The sequence below is a fragment of the Bombus huntii genome, chromosome 1, assembly GCF_024542735.1.
Source record: "Bombus huntii isolate Logan2020A chromosome 1, iyBomHunt1.1, whole genome shotgun sequence".
Classification (NCBI taxonomy): Eukaryota; Metazoa; Arthropoda; class Insecta; order Hymenoptera; family Apidae; genus Bombus; species Bombus huntii.
In genome coordinates, this window is record NC_066238.1 from 3,608,507 (window position 1) to 3,627,702 (window position 19,196).

General features: G+C 36.5%; 1 long non-coding RNA gene across 1 annotated transcript in view; it reads left to right on the forward strand.

Annotated features, from left to right (window-relative positions):
• The window catches only part of LOC126872648 (uncharacterized), a 63,730-nt gene extending 44,899 nt beyond the window's left edge, over window positions 1–18,831 (forward strand). The window contains exon 2 of the long non-coding RNA XR_007692079.1: window positions 9,070–18,831. This is a non-coding gene — a long non-coding RNA (uncharacterized LOC126872648). The remainder of the gene's footprint in view (window positions 1–9,069) is intronic.
• Window positions 18,832–19,196: the final 365 nt, after the last annotated feature.

The following is a 19,196-nucleotide window of genomic DNA, read 5'->3' on the forward strand; positions in this document are numbered from 1 at the left end:
GACGAGCGGCGGAGCCGCGTTACAATCGTTAACTTCAATTTCCTCCGGCAGTGGTACAAACAGTAAATAGCCCCGGCTGCTTGCCATTTACCCGCCATGAATTAGAAACACTGGCTTTTCAGGTTGCGTCCATTCAAACCGGCCCAGCCGTGCGCACACGAGAACGCGATATGTTGAAATTCCTGGCAATTTCTTTCTTCAAGCGCGATTCTTCTTGCGAGACGAGCGCTGGATTTACTTAGATTCGTTTTATTGCTTGTTCAGCAGTCCAGATGACTTTTTCTCTTTTTTTTCCGAGCAGAGTTTTTCTAATTTCTATTGGAGAGGAGAAGATCGAGAACTATTTTGTAAACGAACAAGGTTGTTCTTTTATTAGCTCAATCGGATGTTAAGTCCTGTATGCAGGATTAGGCATTGAACAATGGACTAGCTGATGTGAATTAGTGTTTTGTTTTAGACATATTGTAATATATTTTCGTATATTAAAAGTGTCGATTTTATTTGCTGCTCCCCGTGCCACAATTTTTCAAGTACAAAATAAACAAATTTTTCCAAGAAGTTGAGATTAGTTTTTGAGAAGAATTCTTATAGTCATCGTTCCGGAGAGGATTATTTTCTTACCGGATCAATTCGAATCGATCGATTTCTGATTCTTTGAATTAAAAATTTTATAAAAATCTTGAAAGGATTTTTTTCGCAATGTTTATAGCAATATATTCACGATTCGCAATAATATCTCAAGCAACTTGAAATTGTTTCCAAGCAGAAGGACGTTTACTTGTTCATATAAATGCAAATAAAAAAAATTAGTACTTAATAAAAATCAAACATAGTGCAATTTTCCATCGGTATCCTCAATCACCAAAAACCTATTTACAAGTTACATTTTTTGCTCAATTTCAGACCCCCGTGCTTCTGTTTTCAAACGCTTTATACCCTGTAATTTCAAACCTGTAAAACACACGCAACGATACTTAACCGGCAGCGATACGTACAAAAATTCTCAAAACTTAATTCCCTGCTTTAATGGCACGATAAATCTCGCCGGGCTACCTCGCAAAATATATTTCTCTATAAGAAACGTCCGGATTTCGGAAACGTTAAGACGAGAAATAAAATTTACGACGTCCTCGCGTGTTCCTCGAGATCTCGCAGCGTACGATTCCCGTTGAAAGCTCGCTACCTTCGTCGAGACAAGGTGAGAAAAAGGCGTGGACCTTGGATAAAACGTACTAGCGGCGCAATCGAACAATAAACAAATTATTTTACAACCTCGGGATTTCATTATTTAGCAATATCTCGGGACCAGTTAATGGCCATCTTAATATCGCCGACGTCCGCGTGAATGTTCCGCGTAAAACGAGCAACCGCCCATGGAATTTCGCGTGTGCAAATGTAGTCAACGATCCCATGATCCTACCTTTCCAGAATACAACATTTTATTCTACTCTTCTGCAGTCTTTATTTTATTTCATATTATTTTTCATTTTTATCCTCCAGTTAGCGTTCTGCACCGGAGATTTCACGAAGCAAACGTTTTTTCCCATTTTTCGTTATATTCCTCTTCTTTTCTCTTTCTTTTCCATCTTCAACCGTTTAACGTTCTGCAATGCGGTATCTCACGAAGCAAAGTTTACTTTATTCTAATTTTTTGCTTATTTTTCTTCTTTTATCAACCGCGTAACGTTCTTCAGCGAAAGATCTTTTTATCGTTCATTTAGCGTACTGCATTGAGAACTTTCATAAAGCAAAATTTCTTTTTTTTTTTTCTTTTTTACTTTCTTCGTTATTTTACTCGTTTTATATTATCGTCCATTTGCCGTTTTGCAGCAGGAAATTTTACGAAGCAAAATTTCAAGGGGTAATTTCATTTCTCGTCTGCCTAATGATGCGAGAATGAAAATCACGAATACGGTACGATGATTCGGTCTTATTAAATTCGACGAGAGATTGAGAAGCTAGATTGCAGTTAGGTTCGTGGATCGTATGGTGGATCGTAGAGCCACGACCCCTATAGGGAAATATGCATCCATTATTGCGTGACGAAAGGTTAGAGGTTGCTTCGAGGCTTATCTTTCGAATTGCTTCTATTGCTTGCGATCTTGTCTTACGATCGTTCACGGTAATAAAAAGCAATGGTTGATTAGGTGTGTATATGCAGAGGGATAATTCACGTGCGTACTGTGAATGTTAAATGGATAATCTGCAAACTGTAGGGGAAGTAGCGGTGATATACGGAATTTAAGGAGCTGGAGAATCCATTAGTTAACCAGGTGCAAAGTGATTTACTTGCATTTTAAACGCAACATATAAGAAAACAAACTAAACAAATTTGACCATATTTTACTCGTGTTGTACAGTAACGATCTTGCGGAGGAAATAAAAGATCTTTTTATCGTTTCTGTTAAATTTGCTCTAATTTAGAGGCAAATTTTTTGTCTATCGTAGGTTTAAAAATTATACGATACATCGTTAGAGAAAAATCGAAAACCTGTGAAAGTAAATGTATTACATTGTCCGAAAAATTTCTTTCGTTTTATAAGGAAATAATAGACGCACGATGTTTTTTGTTTTATATTAGTTTATTGAATCATGCACGAACATAATAATAGAAATAGAACGAAATGGATCATACCTAATCCGATAAAATAATATAAAACAAAAATTGTCGTTCATTTATTATCATCTTATGAAGCGAAAGAAACTTTTCGGACAACCAAATATAAAGAAATTAATATTATAAGCGAAATAGTCTAATTTGTATGATATCGTTCGTGATAAAATAAATTTTGATCAAATGGCAGGATACAATGTAGAAAACGTTTTCTGGTTCGTAAATATATAATATATGATTTCGATTTGTTGTAGTAATTACTTCAAGAAAAACTCTACATCTTTACTTTTGTATATTGGTGACCTGGAAATCTGGAAATTTAGTGAAAAAAGAAATTCGAAATAAGGAGGAAAGGTCCATATTATTGTACCCTTGAATATAAATTATGTTTTGGGTTACAAGGTCTAGGAATAAAGGAACTAATAAATAGATTTCTATTTATGTTCTTTGTAGCCTTTAGCTAGAGCTATAAGGTTAACTTTTTTTGATAATCTCCTTTTACTAAATAATATGTGAACGTGCTCCCTATCGATTCTATTGTATTGTATACTTATACCTTTATTTATTTCAATATATTTTTCTATTACAAATTCATCCACTCGTTATTCTATCAGTCAACCTCAGCACGATTTATCTTTCAACAGCTGAACTTTAAAAATACAAGCTTTCCATAAGATTTTGAGTACAAAAACTTACGATCGTGAGATATACAAATTTCGCGAATAAAAAGATTCATTAAAGAAATTCTTCGATTATTATCCTGGAAAACTTCCCATACTTTAAACATTCATTAAAAAACATTCATTTTTATATAGTATTATAATAACAGCTTGGCGTACATGTTGCATCTTATTCGTGTATATATACTTCTCGTATACGTAATGCACGTATAATTATAACGATATCTTTGATATCAAAACGATAAATCACGTTTATAAAAAGGAAACATACTAACAAACTCTCTGATCTGTTAACGATAACTTCAATAAATACAGTCTCCAACTACCGATCCAATAATTCTTGTCAATAAATTTCCAATGCTCCATTTTTATCTTTGCATAAGCGTGGACGCGAACGTTCGTCCGCTCGGATTGACCAGCAGATAATGTCATTTATGCTTTTTCGTTGTATATGGTAATAAAATATCGATTTCGTTCTAGTTGACGGTGACTCGAAATAGTTTGGAAAACGACGGTCGTTCCGAAGATATATCTGCGATAAGTGGCCATTCGTTTCAGGCCAGGTGATATAACGTGCGTGCCATTATATCTCGAAAAACTCGCCACGATCATTTTGCCACCCTGAGCGCGGATTTTCGTCATCGTCGTGTTATGACACTGGTCGGCACCTGTACTTACGTTCGACCGTTTTCCACGGCTAAACGAATGGATACCGATCCGGTTTGTCCTTATTAGAAAAAGTTCGTACAATAATTGATATGTTTCTAAACGAGAGAAATGCAAATCTCTGGTATTTACGCTAGGAATATCGTTCGTTGGCGTAGAATAAATATCTCGGTTAGTCATTTTATTAATCATTTTATTGGGCCTGATACGACGTCCTGTTCGATTTAGATATCAAATCCATGATCTCGTTTATGGAGAAACGCGGCTGCTATTGCGAGATTATCGTTCTGTCTGTTTTAAATCCCAGATTGGGCATAAAATGGCCACAATGTTGAAATTAATCGAAGATCGAATTACGTGAAACGAGATAAAAGTGGCATTCTGTGGACTTGGATTCGGTTCATTGGTTCGATTGGAAAATTGATTAGATATTACGATTAATTGATTTGCTGGAAATTATGGTATTTTTTAATATTGATATTTAATTCTAAACGTAGAGGTGAATTTAATTTACTTTAGTTTGGCAGAAGTTTCATATTAAAAATATTATATTAAGGTATTTAATTACAGGGAATTATACGTTGTATTTAGTTTTTGACTGAACCTAACATATTTAAGAAATGAATATAAGAACGTAAATCTCTGCTTTAGCTTTCATTTTAAATACTTACGCGATATCAGAAGCATATGAGATACAGAACATGTTAATAATCGATGCTCGTAGATAAATTTCTTTCTTCGGTGCAAGATACATCAATTATAATTCTTAAGTTCGAAAAGTAACAGATCTGATATATCGTTACTATACATAAAATACTTGTTAGCGGTACAGTATTATTAACTAGCAAAAAAGAAACAAAAATTCTGAATGTATAGGCGTGCTTCCTTCGAATTAACTGGATGTTGTAGAGGTATAATTACATAGATACGTATATCGAGTAGTACATTTGCGAGACAATAGTATAAAAGGCAGATTGAATTTAATTTGTTCCACTTTAATGGAGTTGATGAGAAATAAATGCTCCGTAACCAGGTCTTCGTACACAGAGTAAAAGCTATTAATTCCTGCAATTCGCTAAATGGACTTCCATTTAGAAAGAGTACAGTAAAATTAAATTACTCTATCTTTTTGCCAACAAATTAGTTGTTCTCCTTAAGAAACTTTCACGTCCTAATGATTTCATTCAATAATTTAAAATCACCAATCATACGAACTATTAGCACATAGGTTTTTTGAAAATTGATTATAACCGACTCCTGCAGGAAATTAACAAATTATCAGCTAATTCGAGTCGAGTAACGTTCTCTCGCATGGAATCTAGTTTAATATTCGAAAATTAATATACTAGAGCGTTCAGCAAATTCGCCAGTTATTATCTAATAAAACAAGTCAAACGGCATTCTCCGAACGTACAACGAACTCAAACATCCTACGATGAGAAATCTCATTTCGTGTTTATCGATCCAAGTAGTAGTTAACTAGTTTAAACGGAACACGTCGATGGGATCGACCAGGTTTTCCTATAGAACAATAAGATGTTGAATAGCCGCAGGGTGAAATAGATAAATCCGTATGCGCACCCATATAGAAATAGACCTAACGATTACGTAATTCGTGCACAGTGTCCACACAGGTGCCTGGCCATTTACTCGCGCCTTACCCTCGCGCAAAATCCCCGGCCCCGATCGTAAAAACTTAACTGGCGTTTATATTTTACGTTTACGAGTTGAAATTGCGCCAGTCCGCCTATACGGTTATCGCGCATATTAAACTGGTTCGACGCCCTGACGTGCGGATTATACTACCGAAATAGTCGATCCGCTAATGAGTTACGAGACCCGGAATCTCGTTGCGTTTCACGCTTGTTACACGCTCGTGTTCGAACCTAACCCGCAAGGATAACTCGCTTTTATCTTCTCTTTTTTCTCTCTTTTCTTCTTTTCTTATTTCCGTAAGTTCGCAATTACGGATACAGGCAGGCGGGCAGGTATTATATTTAGAAGGAATTTATCCGAAGAAATGGAAACACGTTCCGTAATGTGTTGAATTCGCGATATTGCAGTTACTTGTAAAGGAATAATTTAGGATCTTCGAGGGAAAAATTAGAATCTTTTGATACGGATCGTTAATTTTCCGAGATCGAGCTATTAAAGATTGCGGAGTTATTTTAAACGTATTATTTGTGATTCTTAAAGGAAAAATCTGAATTTTTATCGATACACGTCGCTAGTTTTCCCAGATCTGAATTATAAAGTTCCTAGTTGTTGGTATTTTTCATTTGCAGAGTTATTTCGAGTGTACCGTCTGCGATTTGCGAAGGGGAAAAAATTCAGAAGTTCGTGATACGTATCGATAATTTTCTGCGATCTAACTGATAAATTTCTTGATTGTTGGTAATCTCATCGTAGAGCTGTTCTAAGGAGATTATTTGGGATTTTCAAGGAAAAAGGCAGAGTCTTTTTCAGCACTTCGTTAAGTTTCTGAAACTGAACTAGTAAACTGCTCGATCGTTGGTAGTCTCATTTTAGGGTTATTTTAAAGGTATTATTTGTATGTTCGAAGGAAAGAGCAGACCTAGATATCTACGGGTTATTGGTTTTCTGAGATAAATTATTAAGTTATTGATTATTTTATTACAGATTTATTTTAGCGGGACTATATAGATTTTTCATTAATAATTCTATCACGCAATTTCGTTTATATTTAACGTTATAAGAACACTGCAAAATTTGATAACTACGATCGGAGATAATTAAAATTCTAAAGTAACCATAGAATGTATGTTGTTTATTTCAAAATTATACCGAACATTACTTCTATAAAATATCTTATCAAAAATTGAAATAAATACCGAATATTATATCGGAAAAAATTCTACTAGATTTTCTTGACATTTAACATACATTTAATATAGAAAACAGTCGTCACAGTATTGTAGATGCGAGATACGAAAAATTAATCGAATACCGATATGATTCGTGTTATCCGTTTTATTAAAAAATTCTTTTCCATAACCGTTAATTTATTCATATATATTTGGAACTTAAAAAGCGAGAAAAAGAAAGAGCGAGAACTTGATCGATCGTTAAAACAAATTTACGCCGCGCGTTCGCTTTTCCCCCGCCGGTCCGATTTACATAACTAATCACGAGCGGCGAGATCTTAAAAATAATCGAACGAACCAATGCCGATAACGAGAAGGATTTCTGGTTCGCCAGAAGCAAGTTGCTCGTGTCGATTAAACATAGCAAAAAACACATGCCCGCTAATAAACGAGCACCGGAAACAAGTGTCACAATAATGGCAAACAACATATGTACTTCGTGATCATTAGCGACTACTTCGCACAGTCGATTCATCACAGAAACCGATTTCCTCTAGAAACGACGAAAAAGAAAAACGAAAAGGAAATAGGAAGAAAGAAGCAGGAAAAAGAGAGACATTCTTCGAATTAATTAGCATAGTCCATACTTGACCTCTCGCGAGAACTGAAATTCATTTACCGACCTTTATTCTAGACACGGATATCTGTTTCGTCGGATTTAATCACCGCAATTTCGTACGATTACTTCGTACGATTATTATTAATCCCCTCGATCGATGTTCACGAAAGAAAAAAATCCACGTGGATGATTTACTCGCGCGAATCGCGCGACCTAACTCCGTTGGTGTATTAAATAGCTGACGAGTCGTGGCCGTGAACCACACACGGTATACACGGCGGTTACTTCTTGCTAACTCGCGTTGCATCGAGTCATCGATTTTTCTCGTTAGCCGGCTTATGACGCTTGTCGGCTCCAGGGAAATTAATTAATTATCTACCGGTGATTAATTTGTGCGCGAACACGTTGTTATTTTGTGTCGCAGCGGGATATCCATTTCGGTGAACAGCTCGGTTCCCTTAACATGCCAAGAATTATGGCGTGAACGAGCCTTCGTCCAGGCGAGAGAAATCGATCGTCCCTCTTTCGTTGACAGCCAGAAAAGTTCGCATAAAATCCGGGAAATATCTTATTTCACTTGTACATAAGAAGCCAGAATTTTAACGATCGGTCACGATCGTATCTCTTTACTTCTACGTAATAACGTTCAGGTATCTGCAAATTAAGTTGAAGTAATAAGCGTTGTGAACGTTGCTCGGGGTGGACGGCGATAAACGATATGATATTTTAATTAATACATATATCCTGCGTCTGTGATCTGTGTACACTTGAGAAAGTTTATAGTTTGACCGGAGATTTTTGAAGTTTGCTAGCAAGTTATTCGAGCTGTAATTGAATACTCATTGGTAATTGAGTATCGAAGTGACTATGCGAAGTTACTGAGATGGTAGGTAGCTCTTCTTCGTTAAAGGAACTTCATAAATCTTCACATTTGAAATTTCAAACCGATACTGAGCATTCTTTATTTGAAATGTACAGTTGGAAATTCTATAGAAAAGATATCCTTTGTCAATATAATTTACATTCTTATTTCTATCGAATAAAAATTGATTACCCGAGCTACCTGGAATTCTGAAACGATCTATCGTCTAATCCCTAGCACGATAATTTTCATCTTCTTATTTCATCAGCACAAATCGCTTTCAAACGTCGTAAACATCATTCCGGTGATACTTTTGACGTAGTTTCGACGTTATGTAATTTTAATATTTGACGCAAATGCTGACTTTATTTCGTAATGTAGATTATTTCGTAATATAGCTTATTTCGTAGTATAAAATCGTGCACATTTTAATTCGACCCAGTAACTTACGAGTGAACGATAAAGTCAATCCAGAATATCGTATCTACGTTCATTTTGCCAAACGATCATTTTGCCCAAAACAAGCAAATGTCCACCGACCAAACAAGCGTACGTCTGACTAAAAATTCCAAATCATTTTTGCATCTTCGATTCCCTGAAACTTTACCGAGGATCGTTCGCCAGTAGAAAGTGACGCGAATCGTCAGACAGGATGTTCATATATTTTCTTTATTATTTTCGGATGATACGATATCGTATACAACATCAAACGTTGGAAGTCGTACGACAGTCTATTGATTTACGATACATTTGTGCACGCTGTGCTTTCTCAATCCAACCGTTTTGTTCCTTTTTTGTTTCAGGTAAGCGCAAGGTGAAACTACGCACAGTACAAAGTCGCTTCTTAGCGGAGGGGACGACAATTCCGTGGAAGGCCATTTATGGGATTGTCCATTACTGGTAGCAGGTGACTGCCATGCTGCTACCTCAATGACTATCCATCAAGCGTTTGGAAATATGTGGGTCAGCCGTGAAGTTAATCCTCGATGATCGGGAAGAGTGATAAATTAAGCGCAAAGTTATGGCGCCCACCTTTGACACCACGCACCATTTATTGTTCCATTAACGTAACTATGGCCGTGTCGCGAATAGAAAGCGCTTTGAATAACTCGGTTCAAATGTCCCATATTAAATTAGTTTCCTTTGTAACGTCCGTTGCACAATTCATTGGCAGCTTATGGAATTCTAACAGGACCTATCCACAGGATTATTATTCACGCGTATGATTTATCGATACGTCTTTGGTTCGATGTTGGTAATTGAACCGTGGCGATAAATATCGGCCACGTTTTTATGGTGGTCCTACCATTTATTCTCAATTAATACAGATGAGCCGTATTAATTATTTAGCGCAAGGTAATAATTTAATTATGGAAAGATCGCTTTTTTTTTTATTACTCCGTCGGAATAACTTTCTTCGTCATTTTTGCAAGATTGTTTAATCGCGTTTTTCGATATCGAGATTATTACGAGACGCGCAATTTAAGCGTTCCGATTAATTTTTTCAACAAATTTTTTTTTAACAATTCTTCTTTTTTCCGGTTACTGCTGTAAGTCCTTGGTAACGGTCTCCCTTCCTTTTTGACGATGACTCGACTACAATATCTTCCGTGTAATGTTTACTGAATTTTTTATTTCCCTATTATATTACGATGACTGTTACAAATTCTATAAAAAATCGTCGAAGAAGAAGCCGAAAGTGGAGGGTCTTTCGAAGTGTATTTCATGATTTTCTAAAAGTGGCTAAATATGAAAATTGAAGGCAAGGTGTTACTGATAGGTGATGGATAAGTCAAAGGAGAAAACGTGGCAATTTTATTAATGAAAATACGCAACGAATAATACAGGTATTCGTAATGGACAGGAAGATTGCTGTAACGCATACTTATAAATAACCAACTTCCACCGGTAGATAATTATGTACGTTTTTATAAGTCGCGTCGTACATTGCGAGCGAACACTGGTATGAAAAATCGATGCAGTCGTACCCTTTGCGGTTAATTTCATTTCTCAACTCTGGGGGCAATTTGCATGGTGCGGCAATATTTTATAAATTTTCATAAGTCTCGCGTTTCATTAACCCTACGGCCTGGATTTAAATGACTCTTAAACGATGCAACGTACAAACACTCATAAATCACGTTCTGTGTTTCCAGTTGGTCGAAAAAAATTCACATCGTGGCCACTTTCACGAAGTTTCAGATATTCGTGTTTCTTTAAACGATACAACAATTTCAGTGCCAAAAATTCACGATTTAACGGAATAGCTTGGGATAAATCAACGTTCTACGTTGTAGTCTAATTCGGTAAGTTTTTATCTACGAAACTGTTATTCCGTTAAATTCTCCTTTTCCTAAGTTTTCTTCTGGTACTCTCATTTTTCGATCCTAAAACGTGTTTCATTTTCTCTGTTTTTCCTCTTGGAATAACCGAAACACGTCGCGAAATAAACAAAAATTACTAAAATATTCTAACACTGACCAAGAATCCACCGACTTTGTCCTAACTTTTCTAATCCCTTTTTTTTGCATTTGGATGGATTTTTATCTATTTATGAAAATTCGAAGGATGTGAAAACGCGTAAAATATCGAAGGCGGTGGCGTACCCGTTCTGATACTTAATAAGCGAAACAAATTCCTGTTTAGATTCCGTTTCTTCGGTCATATTCGTAAAACACATTCGCATAAATTCACAAGTCCGCGTATCGCGGAAAAATTCTCATTCAATCACACTCGCTCGAACCTAAATCAATTTTCCTCGATACTTACTTTTCCTATCAATATCGGGTCTCTCAATATCGAGCCTTTTCCATACTCTCTCTCTTCTTACCTTTATACGCGATCGTTATCTTTATTCGATCGTTAGAGATTCTCACGAAACGGACCGCGTTGCAACATTTCCATCTCTCCTACGCGCGCGCGTAACTCGAGGGAAGATCAGCAAACGGGATAACGCGAGATCGGTATCAGAGGCTGCCGCGCATTCCGCCGGCCTGTTACAAGCATTGGGACATCGGAAACACCGCCTTTAACCCGAGTCTGCGCTCGCTGGAATCCGTCCAGCTATAGAGACGAGACAACCGGATCGCGCTACGAATACGGAATCCGTTGTTTCCGTATTATATTTCGCCATTAAATTGTGATGGTGTCTGCTCTTTAACAGCGACGTACGCAGGAGAAAAACTTATTCGTGAACCGAGATACGAATAGTCGAATTAGGAACGGAAAGGTCGGTTAACGAGCGTAAAAATCATCGAACTGCTTGAAAACCGCGCGCCCTCGTCTCTTTGTACACATGCCGGTACTTTCGTTCGTCTATTTACGTCGCAGTTATTTATCTTTACTACTACCTGTCTCCGGAGCGTACAGTGTTACGCGCGTAACTGCACGTATCAGCGTTGAATCCCAATTGCTTCTCCGTTTCAGTTTTTGTCGGAGAAAATTGTGAGACGTAGTTTGGTGAGATTGATTGGTTGCAGGATAGGAGATTTCGGTCTTGTTCTTTTATTTGCGATGTTTGTTGGATCTCTGTAGGTGCTGCGTTGATGTTACTTTGGATTGTAGGGGCGAAAGATCGGTGTAAATTGTTAGTTATTAATCGTGTGTTGCGTATGTTGTCTCAGAAACTTGTTAATGTCTTGCAGAATAAAATAGAATAAAATAATAGAAATAACTGGTAGGGAAAAATAGGGTGGAATTTAATATTGATTTTCCTTTAAGGAATACAGGATTTAACTCGGAGTATAATTCAAATTATCTTAATACAACGAATGATAACAAATGATGTTTTAATACAGATTGTAATAAGAATCAAGTTATCTGAGATAGCAGTAAGAAGAGTTTTTTCATTCTATTTAAACGATATGTGATTCCGTCCGTGCAAATAACACAAATTTGACAATCCTTCGCTATTCTTTAATCTAAATATACAAATTTAAAACATTCAATCGAAATTTACATATATGGGTTTGAAATATAAATTTAAATTTCCATATGCAAATTAAAGAGTCGCATTCCATATGAAATTTTCTACGCGAAATTCAATCCAATTTTAATATCGTAAAACATCAGCGCTGCTAATTTCGCAGTTGGTATCTGCAGATTAATTTTCAGAACACCCTTATAAAAAGTATAACGAATGAGATAACAGCACATAGCCATATCATAAATATTAATAAAAATATTTGATATTTATAAAATGTTTATTTTTTATAAAAATTACTCCACATAGAAGCGGTATATAGCATATAAAATATTACCTGTTCAAAGAAATACACCGCATCCTATGAAAATGTACAGCATAGAAGTCGCAAAGCATTTGTTTCAAAAATAGCAGTGGAAGATTAGTATACACTATGAATAGCCATCTGAAACATACCAATAACAAATGTTAAAATATGGCTTGTGTAAAATATACTTACATTAAATATACTTATATCAAATGTCATGTAACTTCTATATATATGTATATTTCCAGATTTGTTTCAAACATTACCAATACAATCGTGATAGACGAGTCTCGTAAAAGTGCTAAGAAAATTTCTAAATGTCTAAAATACAGTACACGTAATATTCAAATACTTTCAAGTTGGAATACTTTCACGCGCCTATGCTTCGATAAATATGGACGAAAACGTTAGGAACGCGCCAAATCTCGTAACTCTCCGACATATACGTAAGTTTCATTTGAGATAGAAGAGATATTTTGAAATAACTCGCAAGGAACAACCGTCGGATTTCATTTTCAACGAACTCACGCTGCGACCGGATTACAGACGCGCAATATAAATAATAAACTGCGTAATTGCCGTTAAATTTTCAAACGGTCTGCCGTACTGTGGAAAATAAACGTATTAGACAGCTAGCTGGAAGATTTAGAAGTCTGGTTCATCGGTCGAAGAAACGGAGGAACAGTCTTTATACGGTCGCCCTTAAATCCGCTAAATGTCCGACCGTTTCTCGCGCTCTTTCGGTCTCGAATTTGCGTATCTTGTACGTCACCGTGATTTACCGCTCCCTCGGTCCTCCCACTTTCTGAATTCCCTAGAACTCGCGTAGAGAACGTACCTACTCGGAGAATGTAACGGTCGAGTAACCATTCTCGTTGACTTTTTATCCGTTTTATGACGTTTTCGACGTTAATGGATGGCCTCTTTGATGGATTCATGGAGGAGTAAGTGGAATAAGATGAGAGGTTTTACGGACGGATATGTGAACGGTCTATTGTTTTCAAGATGACGATTGTGCGTGGTACTTTATGTGTAGCTAAAGATTTATTTATTTGTCGCAAGAGTAGATACGTAGCTGAAGGTTTATTTCACGTAGTTATTTGGCTGAGATATCGATTGTGAATCAGAATCTTGCGACAAGTTTCTAGGAATGCTATATTTATGACAGTGAATCTTTTTTTTTCATAGCTAGGATGCATAGGGAATTGAATATAAGCACGTGGATTGTACATAATAAAAGGGAGTGGTTCTTTTGTGCAGCTAATAACGGACAAAATATATGACAAATTGTTCAAATTAATTGTAAAACAGATTGAAATATACGTAGAATGAATCTTCTATAGAATACCTATGATATATAGAACACACGAGATTTTATTATCAGCACTTTATTTCATCTGTGCTCTTTCGTAAATTTTCTAAAAGGAACAGTTGTACAAAACAGATTCATTCGATATTTTTTCTTAATCTTCGCGTCAACGATCTTCCACTTCTTTAATATTCATTTTTTTCCAACGAATGACCATTTGCTTGTACATCTTTTAAATATTAAACTAGTTTGCGCAAAGCACTATTACGGTATAGAACTATCAACGACTAAAGTACAATTTGTATGAAATAAATAAAAAGGAAAGACGTACGAAGAGATACGTTTTACGGAATATCACTCAAATGCACAAAATCCAAATTATTAGGCTATAAAATTTCCATGGAAAATCATTCTGACCTTTTTACATTAAAAACATTTTATTTTCCACACTAACGTCATCCGAAGGAGAGGATTAAATTCTTATTTGCTCTCTCCAGCTCGCAAAATTTACCTGAACTTCGATATCTCTCGAATAAGTCAGAACCGCGAAAGGCCAAATGTCGGAAAGGTGATATTCGCGTTTTCGAAACGCGTTCTCGTCTAGTCGGTTAGGATTTCGTAAAAATATTTGACCATCGCATGAAAAACGATCGAACGTAACTCGTACACGTAGTTGTTAGAAAGAAGTTTCAGTCTGAGATTTGCGAGGATACGCAAAAATAGCAAATCCGTGGATGGTGTCGAGTAACTTCTCGCTTGGATAAACTCACTTCCTTCGTATAAATTGACTTTCTCGTTAGGATGGGGATGTCCGCGGGTCTTCGTATATATTTTCGTCAATATAAATACGCGTATGGTGCGCGGTAAATAATATCTCTAGCGAGATGAGAGATGCTCGTAGCCACGAGCGTCCGATGAAAGATATAGCGTTCGCTTGACTGCGACTGATATCGAGGATTCTCAATAATAGCTCATGGATTTCGTATTACGTTGAGTATGGAAATACGTGTTATTTATGGGATGAGTTACAGATTCTAGGAGTTGGCTGGTTTTGCGTTCCGCTATTTGCTGCTTGGATTTATTTATTTATCGTGTTTACAGGATTTTTCGTTATGTCATAAACGGTGTCTCTATAGCTTATACACACAGATGACGGTATATCATAGTAGATGATTTGTTACGCGTGTTTTCTGCTGGAGCGTCCGTTAGTGACGGATATTGATATCTTATTTTATGATAGTTGGTCAGCGTTCATTTATTTTATGTCATAAATCATATTTAAATATGACGATATTATTATTAGTAAGACGCGAGATCGTGAATGTATACTTTCTTGTGGCAGACTTTCAGGTTCTAAATTAATTAATATTTTATTATTTCATGTTGGAAATATTTAGAGTAGATTTTATGATCATCTTAAAATAATTGAAAGAAGAAAGAAGAAAACTTGTCATAGCACGATAGTAGATTCGATTATATGTAAACTAGTGTTTGTTGAATTGGAATATAGAAAAAACGCCTCGTCTTCCTCATAATTGCAATATGAATATAAAAGGAAATGTGTGGATTTAAGACTCGGCAGTTTAACTGAACCATTTATAACGCAAACGTAACGTGAATATAAGATATTAAATCCATTAAGGTATCCAACTGTACGAAATATATTGCAACTTCTAAAACAAGTAATACGATATTAATTGCATCAAAAACTTATCATAAAGATTCCCATGGAGACTCACTGAATATGCTTTATTAATTGCATCCACGCATTACGAACTTCCAAATCGTTTTTCTTTGAATCGAACGCTTACAAAGCCCCAGAAGAAGAAGAAGAAATTCCTCGTCTCCAGTTCGTTGTACCATCCCCGTCCCCGTCTTCGTAATACCGTCAATTACGTTATCTTCTGCACAACCTACTTACACTCTGATTAATGGAAAACAACGCCAGAATCCAGTTATCCGAGGCTTGTCATTAATAAGTATGTTAATTTTTACGATCTCGCATCCAATACAAAATTAACTTCCTTCTCCTCAGCTTTGCCACCACGAAAATCTTAATCATTTCATTTTAATTCCCCCTGTGTAACTTACACGTGAATTTGATGATCGATTCGAGATTACATCCGTAATAAACGGATAAATTCCATATTGACAGAATCGCGTGAAACAACCTCGTTATCCTCGTTTTTCGATACTCGTACGATGAATCGCGAATGATCGTTCGTCGATGTTATTTTGCTGCACCGAAAATCGTTTTCACCTGGATGTGTACTACACGCGGATCGGTGTCGAACTTGCCAGCGATTTCACCGTGTCGATTCGCCTCCTTAATTAATTATGTACGCGTACGTGTTTCGAGAAATACGGCTGCGAGGTGAGAATCGAGGGTAATTGGAGTTCAAGCGATGTCGCGATCCCGATGAAATTATTATATCGACGGGGAACGGGCCATCGAGACGCAATTCGTACACGTCGGTCGATGAATTTATTTTCGTTATATCCCGGCATTTGTATCGATCGGGCCAACTTTCACCGTGGGAAACCGCGCTATCATGTTCAGCTTTTTTTTTTGTGTACAAATTGATAAATATAACGTGTATGAGGATTCATTTGGTGGAATTTAGTGGAATTCTTGCGCGAATGACTTCGTATTTTATCGAGGATTTCGATTAATTCCTCTGTCAGTTTCTTATGTGGGACGTTACTTACTTTCTTTTTCGTAGAACGTTCCGATAGCTGTACAAATGTTATTTTTTACCTTTACATAATCGTAAAGTCACGGTTACTACTTTCTGTAATAAAGCTTGTATATGAAGATTTTTTCTTGAGTGCAGGAAGAAAGGAGAAGAAAGAAACAAAAGAGAAAATGCGGTTCGACTCATCCTGTCATTAATATGACAAAATATTATTTTTCTAATTATTCGGATTACTGCTATTTCCCGAATGAAATAAATTTAATTGTCTCTAGACAGTGGCGAAACGCTGAACGTTAAAGTATCTTCCCATCAATGGAAAAGGAAGGTAACGAGATTGCGTCGAAGTCATTGCAAATACGAATCTATTCGTTTATTTTTCAAAACGATCAAAAAATCAAAGATTCGATTAATTGAAAAGTGAAAAATTGAAAGGTATACGTACGTATTACATACTTATGCTATATCATTTCGCGCGCCTTGTAAACGAATAGCTAGAATGGCTCGTACTCGAATCTAATAATTTATACTTTGACGTTACACCAGGGAAAAGTTAGCTAAAGAAACGGTAGTGGATAAATATTTTTCCACGGCAGGGAGAAATAATTCTCGCGGTATCTGTTGCGTGTAATTTCATCGGAAACGTTACTTCACGTTCGAAGGCAAGAAAGATCTAGCGGCGGCATAAATCTTCATATCGATGTTATACGTGTAGGCCATTGTGAGCCAATAGGCGACAAGTAATAAGTTATTTTCACGACCATGCTTGCAATTGTAAACGCGGACAGAAATTTATGACCGACGAGAGAACAAAAGTTTCCCCGGATATTTGATTGGAATGTCTTGTCTCCGCTAGTCACACCACGTGGTACACACATTCGATCGTAGTTTTATTAGCAGCGATAACTTTTACAATTCTCCGGCGACATCTAACAAGAATGCGAGATTCTTTTGTGAAATGCGTGTAAAGCAGCATCCAACGATGTGTACGCACTTATAGCTTACAATCTTTGTTATAGGATTGCGAGCCTGCGATGGAGAAATTTATTTAATTAATGGAGTAGTCTGTGAGTTTCTTAGAAATACGTGTCCGTTGTATCGATTTCAATAGCGAAGGATTGATCGAGGATCGACGTTGCGTTACCGCGACGTATTATTTGCAATTCTATTCCATCAATTTATATTATCGTTTCTTCGTATTTTTAAAAAGGAATTTTAAGGATTAGTTCAATATTTTTTTCGTTACTATTTCTTCCGTCTGGATTCTACGATTTTATGAAATTTACAGAAATTAAAATATTTGTAACGTTATGACAAATTATCGCTTAAATGGGTTAAGTAGCTATTAGTACGATCCTTGCTGCGAAGAAATTAAAGTTTGTGGCAGTATTTTGGGAAAATTTTTGAATACCATATTGGAACGCAGAGATTGTTTGAAAAAAAATTGGTGGATACAGTTGAATTCTTAGTGTTTTTAAAGTACTATCCTTAAATTCACGTTCCAGGAATTAAAAGGTGTATCTTGCTTTACTTAATACTATATTACACATGTGCAAAGTGTTACTCTTAAATTTCCTAATTTACGGAGCAGTCTCGGAAGATAAAGGTACTTTCTGATTTCCCTATTAATTTGACGGAAGCACTGGTTACGTCCCAAATAATCATAGTCTCCAGTGATCTGCCGTATGATCCGAGCAATAGTTTTTTTATTGGAATCATCTTTCTCGGAGTTGTCAATACGTTTAAAATAAACGATTCGACGCTTAATGATACGGAAGAAATACAAGCCGTGATTCCTCGTAAATGCATAGCGATGCAACCGATATAAGTTGTTCACTGGGAATAATGCGTTCGCCAAACCATAATCATCAAAAACACACACAAACTAAATAACACGATCCGAAACGATTGAAATCTGCATATCGACGAAAAAAAAAATGACACTGCAGCGTCTCAAAAAATCCACAAAGATCTGCACGCCAATTCGAATCAGCAATGCAAATATCACAAAAAAAAGAAAAAGAAAAAAAATGTATTATTTCTCTGAAACAAAAAATCTTTAAGCTGTTTAACATACGCGGGTTCTGTATCCGATCCAAATCGACGCGATGGGCAGTCCTGGTACTGACAGTGCGCAAGAAATATAGTCGTAGCTATAGGATTATGCGAGGCATAATGACTACACGTGAAACCAGGTATCACCGCAGGTAGAATACGTCGTTCGGCTAATTGCACGTAATTATCGTTGCAAGGATCGCTATCAAAGACGAAAAAACATCGAAAGATAAAGAAGAAAGATGAGTCTTAAAAAAAAAAAAAAAAAAAAAGAGAGAAGCCAACGTCCAGGTGAAAGGAGAAGAAACTGGCTACCGAAATGGTCTCGATCTGACGGTCAGACCGTTGTTACCGATGTAGAGTCTATTGAATTATTATGCTCTTTTTGCTCGAGAGACACGAGGAGCAGATTCAATGGGAGGCAGCGAGAGAAACGCGAGAATTCTAGCGAGGAGATAATTAAGGGTGACGAATGGAAGGATCTTAAATGGATGTTTAGTGTGTGTCGAGCGGCTGGCACTGGCAGAGATACCGCGGACAGCAGGCGATGAGAAATCGCTGCAAATTGCGAGGAGCGATCGGTATTTGTTCGCTTTGCCGGTCGCCATTCTTGGCTTCTGCTCTCTACCGTTGCTTTGCTTTAA